General features: G+C 42.3%; 1 long non-coding RNA gene across 1 annotated transcript; it reads left to right on the top strand.

Annotated features, from left to right (window-relative positions):
• The first annotated feature begins 3,139 nt into the window (after positions 1–3,139).
• On the top strand, positions 3,140–6,847 carry LOC122161648. The gene is made up of 3 exons (XR_006169242.1): positions 3,140–3,806; positions 4,202–4,525; positions 6,726–6,847. It is a non-coding gene; the product is annotated as an uncharacterized LOC122161648 (long non-coding RNA).
• The last annotated feature ends 364 nt before the right edge of the window (positions 6,848–7,211 follow it).

Genomic DNA, 7,211 nt, shown 5'->3' on the forward strand with positions numbered 1-7,211 from the left:
TTTCCAGCTCCATCATTGCCTTGCATCTCTGTTCCCCTTTTTTCACAGCAAGGACCTCCATTATCTCCAGTGCATGGACCTGCAAGGAGGTACTGTTGGCTGTAACTTAAATGCAGCTCATCTATGATAGATGAGAAAGAGTAAAGCTAAAAAGAAGCTTAAAACTTGGGGTTATATTAACTATTATGAGAACAGAGTGTGGATGAACGGTTTGTGAAGGTCAGCAATTTCTGCAAAAGGAAAAGACAAAAAGCATAAAAGACAGCACAGCTGTACTGAGAAATCAGTCATACAGAGCGATCAAAGGGAATGAGAGGAAGTTGAGCATGAGACATATTTGTGATATGCATTATCACATATTGCAATTGCAATCTCATTGCAATACAACCAATAGAATGTATTACAATTTAAAGAGTCAATTTGAATCAAAGATAGAAATTGACAATCATACAAGAGATTGTATTCTTATGTAAGAGAAGCATAAGAGCTCTCAAAAAATCACATATGTAAAGCAGTTTCTGTAAAACTTAACTAAAAAGATGTAGAAGAAAAGAATACTGCAGTAAAATATCTGTCTTTTAAAGAATGTACAACGGTCACATTAAAATCTTCTACACTGAAAAAGATGGCATGGCTAAAGACTGAATCCTTCTAAGATGTATTCATGTGAACAATACCACTTTAATACATGGAAACACTTATGTGAGTAAAACTCTCAGCAAATGTTTCAGGAGAACTTTGTGTCTTCTAACTTCACATTTTCTCTTACGTCTCTTCATTTACCTCCATCAGCATTAGCAGCAGTACTAATATTGGTTGGTGTGCTGTAGTATCATTCACTCACAATTTTCATGTACTTCTATGGAGAGCAGAGGAGTTCCTGAACTCATGTAGTCCCTACAGTGAATGCTCAGATCTTTCAGGAAGGCCTGGTTGTGGGTGCCCCATCCCTGGAGGTGTCCAAGGCCAGGTTGGATGGGGCCCTGGGCAGCCTGGGCTGCTATGAAATGTGGAGTTTGGTGGCCTTGCCTGTGGTGGGGGGTTGGAGCTTCATGATCCTTGAGGCCCCTTCCAACCCGGGCCATTCTATGATTCCTGATTCTGTGACTCCGGGCCATGGTAGCATAAGCTGCTTTTAGGGACAACTGGAAGGCCATATTCTCTAAAGGCCAGCTGTCTCCTCAGTCCCATCCTTCTTCCCACAGAAATTGCATACCCAAACAACTGACTGCCAGCAGGCATCATATATTCGCCATTGAAATAGAGGTTCAATGGGATGCCTGTTGAGCAGACAGCCAAGTGAGCTTTCTGACTGCCTCTCACCACTCGTACCATGAAGCAGAGCTACACAAAGAAAACACTGCTGCCAACATCCAGCACAAAATACACCTGCAGTTTGGGGCATCACCACATCCACTCTCATAGACAACACTGCCCAATTCCTTTTCACCTTTTCCCAGCAGATTCTCTGAGTACTTTCGCCTCAGTTTTTCCCTTGTTGAGGATTCTTACCCCACTAGCCTTGACAGAGAGTGGAAAAAAAGTGATGAAGCAAGCATACCTACAGTGTTTGGTGGAAATTCATGGTGCTTCCTCTCACTTCTCCCATTAGACTCTAGGGGTAAAAATCAATGATACTTTTTCACTTGGCAGAAGCACCTCACACGTGATATATGGAAATTTTTGGCTCAGTGTATGTGATCTGAACACTCAACTCTTCATTTCTTTCCCCTTTTCTCCACTGCATTACATTTAATTTTTTCTTAACTGAGCAACACTGTGCGGCTGCAGTCATTCACAGAATCACAGAATTGTAGGGGTTGGAAGGGACCTCAAGAGATCATCGAGTCCAACCCCCTGCCAAAGCAGTTCCCTACAACAGGTCGCACAGGTAGGCGTCCAAGCGACTCTTGAATATCTCCAGAGAAAGAGACTCCACAAACCCCCCAGGCAGCCTGTTCCAGTGCTCCGTCACCTCACCCGAAGAAGTTCTTGTGCACATTCATGTGGAACTTCCTATGCTGCAGCTTATATCTGTTTCCCCTTGTCCTGTTTCCACGTACCACTGAAAAGAGACTGGCCTCACCACTATGGCCCCCACACCTCAGGTATTTATAAACCTTACAATAAACCAGATATTTATAAACATTACAACTGTTCTCAGTCTGTATTTACCTTTGAAGGTCAATATTAATTATTCTGCCATACATCCCCCATTTCGGAACTGCAAGCAGCTTTCATGTCCTCTCTATGTGAGAAGTTAGTCCAGAAAAAGGTTTTAACTCACCCTATGAATCCTGCCATGGGGCTGTTCTGCCAATCATACAAAGAAAATTGTCTTTCTTCTCTGCAAAGTACAATGAACTTTTCATCTTCTCACTTAACAGTTGTATCTTTTAAAGAATAAAAGTAAATACAAAATTGGCGAGGATTCAGTAACAGGAGGTCAGCTATAAATACTTGTAAATGGGAAGCATACAATGAGCATCTTTGGAATTATGACATTACAGCATTCTGATTTTAGGAAAGTTACAATTAAGCTCCGTTTCAATACAACCAACTCTATGTTACAAACTCAACAAAAAAACGTACGGAGGAGCAGAAGTCCTACTCAGTGCACTTAGTGCCTTTTACACGGTCATCCAGATACAGCATGGTCACAGCTCTGGCCTGGTTCGACCTGGATCCTTGACTAAATGGCACAGGGGGACCCATGGACCCACGCCCTGTGATGGGTCTAAAAACAAAACAGCGGCAACGAGCTAAGGGAGAAAATTAATTTACTAGATATTATAGCACAGTGTCAGAGAATGCAATATAGCACAATACAATTGGAATTGTAGCTAATAAATCGAATAAACAGGAGAGAGATTGTTCAAAACTGAAGGCCTTACTCTAATGTTGAAGGTGGGACAGCTAGGGAGCATACACTGCAGAGCCAAGCAGAAATAGAAGTCTCATGACTCCCAGTTTTCTCTTTCCTTCTAAACAGAAAATGGAACAGTGAAGTATTCACAGAATCAGTGATTCTGTGATTCCAACTGAAATTCTCTGAAATTACTCCTTTTGTACCTTTGGATGCTCCCAGATCAAATCACTAGGAATCACACCATTTCTTTCCCCAACAGGACATAAGAATCTAACACCTAGAGAGCTGTATTTTTCAAGACTGTTTTGTTGTAAGCAATTACGCATCTTCATTTTTTATGTGAAGCTATATTCATTCAACCTGGAGTTTACTTTTAAGTAGTTTAGACCACACTTCAGAACTTAATCACATGAGTGGCTCCACCCTCACCTAAAGGTAATGCTGCTTTTCCTGAATGCTATCTGATTTGGCCCTGAGAGCTCACAAGCTACACCTGCTCACTAACTGAAGATACAGTAGCAAAAACGATTTCCTGAGTGGTTCAGAGTTGCTCACTTGCATCAGCCCAAGACATTTCCAAACCAAACCCTCCAAGTGGGTTGAGAGGGTATGGTCTGTCTCCTCTGGTTCCTGACTATTGAGTCCCACCATGTCAGAACGTACAGCACATCAAAAAGTCTGTGCAATGCTCAAAAGTGAGATGGGGAGAAGCTAGGTTGGCACGATGAGATATTCTGCACAGCCCTTACTAAGCTGATGCTCAGATAAATCCCTGCTGTCCAGTGTAAACTCCTTTACCTTCTACCTCCAATTACCTCGTCTAATGATCCTCCAGCAAGATGAGCTATATCCACTATGCCCTATCCTATATTCTTCAGGTGCCCTCTGTGCTCTGTCTGAAGTCAGCTCTGCAGGTGGCACTGTGTCCTGCCTGTTGGTAAGCTCACATGTTCTCCTTTCACTACCATGACATTGCTACTGTGCAAAGCTTGCACAGTTCCTAAAAGAAAAACAAAAGAACAGAAATGTTCTCCAGAAAATAAGACCGCTTCTGTTAGCCTGGGCTCCTGTAAGGGCCAGTCACTGAAGAAAGCTGTTGTAGTTTGGCCAGGTTTGGTGATAGGGAGCTAAGGCATCTACGGACTGAGAAGAGAAAAGGGTGGGGGAAGTTAGGCCTAGGCAAGAAAGCCAGCAGCAGTGAACTAAGGGAAAAAACTTAATTTACAAAATATAGCAGCGGAATGTACGATAATAGAATATGATGGGATTTGAAGCTCATCAATAAAATAGGAGAGAGTTTACAAAACTGCATTCCTTACTCTAATGCTACAGGTGAGACAGCCAGGAGCACAGACAGCAAAGAGAGGCAGTCTTGAGACTCCATCATTTTATCTGTTTGTTCGAATGGAAATGGAACAACGAAGTCCTCTGGGAGTTGTAGTTCACTCTTGTCTTCTGGGACCAGGAAACCAGAAATGTTGACAAGCCACAGAACGGCAGTACTAACCCTTTAACTCCAGTGCACTGAGAGATGTGATGGTGTGGAATACTGACCAAAAAACATAAAACCAAGACAAGAGAGTGTCTCTTGGACTGAGGCTGCTTCCTGTGACGGAGTGCTGTGTAGCCATGTAGCCATAGTCCTTCACTAGTTGGGTGAGCAAAATTTTTCTTTCTATGATTACTGGTCTACCTGTGAATACTTTGCCTGCTATCTCCAAGAATCTGTCAGAAGCAGTTTTGCTTCTCTGTGAGCAGGGCACCTACATTAACTTTATGTTGTGTGTTCAAAGTTGGCCTACAGTGCTAGTCTGCAGCCATATGCAAAGCACTACGAAATCATTAGGGAAAACTTGTGCCAAGACATCTGAAGGCACTTCTCCAGAAAATACAGGTGGGCAAAGCACTCTGCATGTTATCTCTGCCTTTGATCTCTTACCCGATTCCCTGAGAAGGAAACAAAGGTGCAGAGGCTGGAAGGGAAGCACAGGGCACTCTGGCAGTCCACCAGTAGGGATGCGTGAGGGACCGTGGCTGGGCAACATGCCCACAGAGCCACTTGTCTTGAACTCTGAAAACTACCTGCAAGTCTTTGACTGCAGTGACTCTGAATAGAGCGCTCACCCTTACTGCTGATACACTAACAAGCATTTCAGATAGTTACATTTAGTACAGCTGGAGCAAAGGTTCACTCTAGCTTGAATACATGGAAAACAGAATTTGCTTACAAGTCCTCCTAGGGTAGCCATAATGGCTGCAATCAAATAAATCAGCGATCTCTACTTGCTGCTGTCTTCCATCCCAAACATTTCACTGCGGGAGGATAATCAGCTAAGACTACAGATGAGCCTTTAAGAAATTAGCTTAGGAGTTACTGTGCTGTGATCAAGTTACAAAACAAGAGGCTCTAATTCTTGGATTCAAAGTGCATGAAATTGCTATTCAGGGTGAAGAATGATCATTTAATATACCAACCTACTTGCCTTTCATCTGTCTTCACCACTTTCACCACAAGGCGTACAGAAATGCCATTAGAAATTGACAGATTTCTCAGTTCATATTCAACCTCCTTTTGCAGGATAACAAATACTTAATTGCCACCTCTAGGTTAAGGTATATCGGGGTAGGAAGGAAAATGCTTGGGTATTTCTAATGAAACTTCAAATATATGGGATTTCATTCACCTTCATAATTTGAAAACTTTTAGCAGAGTGAATAATTTTATCCTGCTTTTTTTCCTGACCAGGTTTTACTGGTAACATTTTCTCGAAACCAAGGTTTAAATAAAATGACTAAAAATCAATGTGTTTAAGGTTGAAGAAAATAAACAGAGAAAACTTCTGAGTTTACCACTGAGTCTTCTGTCAAGACTCACTGCACTACGTGAGGTTATGAGCACTACACTATGGGTTATGAGCAAGCCCTTCCATGAGGCAAATACTGGGAGGAGGACTGTACCTCTCATACAAAGGAGTTACACCAAATTCCAGTATCTTCATTTTTCAAGGCAAGGGGGACACTAAGAACTGACATTTGAAGACCAAGTCAGGGAACCTACTGATTAAACACTAATGCAAACTGTCCCTTCTCTGCTATCATCAAGGAGGGACAGCTATATTAAAAGGAGAGCATAATTCTGTTGATTGATTTGTTGAGTCCTCATCTGTTTCTCAAGGTTCTGACATTACAGTTAGCAGTGAAATACTGAACTCTACTTGCAGTTGGTCCTGAGGTGAGAACAGAAAACACTAGATACAACAATTCAGTTATACTTAGCTTTGTACATGTGGAATTTTAATATATTCTTCGTATCCTTAAAAGATCTCTGTGTTCATGTGTATCTCCCACTCACACATCTTCTCAAAGAAACCTTGAAGAGCATCTGTTTAATCACTGATATTCTGGTTAAACTAGCCAGCTTAATATACATTCTTTTCTTACGGGCAGGATACAACCCACCTCTGACAGAAGAGTAGCTTCCAGCTGATGAACTGAATCACCTGGTTGCCTCATTGGTACTAGTACAGATCTGTAATTATTATCATTGGCATTCTAGTAACATTAGTCTAGAGACTAATTACGAAAATGTTAAACTTGGAGAATTGGATGTCATGGGGCTCTCTGACTTCACATCCACGATATACACATTTTAAACATTTCTGAAGTGCTTTCTTTTATGAGCATTTGTCTGTTTCATCTTACAGGTGAGAAATCCAGATTTACTGTCAAATAGGTTCTACTATAGTGCACAGCTGTTCCTTGCACTGCATTTTGGCCAGGATCTTGCATTCTCTGGGGACTCGGAGCAAAGTAATTTGTGTAAAACTAAGCAGATTAACATTTAACTCTCTTTCAGGCAATGCCCCTGACCATGAGGCTTTCAGCTTTGCTCCTGTTGATGTTTCCTCACTATGAGCGTGAGACAACTCTGCGCTGAGCAGTTCATCAGCAGGATCTGCCTGGGATGGAAGACCCTTTCCCAGTTCTCAGCCTATTTGAAGCTGACTTTTATTTCTTCTCTCCAAAGTCTCAAGACAAGATTGAATCCTGTGTTCCTGTATTGTCCTATACTGGTCAAGTGCTCTCATCACCTTAACCAACAGCACGGCCTTAAAAGTGCACAGAGCTGTGCAGCATTTCAGGACATACAGGACTGCTGAATGTGACAGGCAGCTCCAGAGACACCCAGACTTGTCTGTACCAGCAGCAGGAAGCAAGGAGCACCCTGCAGCACCTCAACTTTCATCAGGTGCCTTTATGTGGGGACCTGAGTCAAGGTCCTAGCTCCCATGTGGACACCAACGTAAGGACACCTATGTTCAGGAAAGCAGTTGGCTGGAAA

This window comes from Centrocercus urophasianus, unplaced genomic scaffold (assembly GCF_019232065.1).
Source record: "Centrocercus urophasianus isolate 14NV4802_14NV808 unplaced genomic scaffold, USGS_Curo_1.0 seq_193, whole genome shotgun sequence".
NCBI lineage: Eukaryota > Metazoa > Chordata > Aves > Galliformes > Phasianidae > Centrocercus > Centrocercus urophasianus.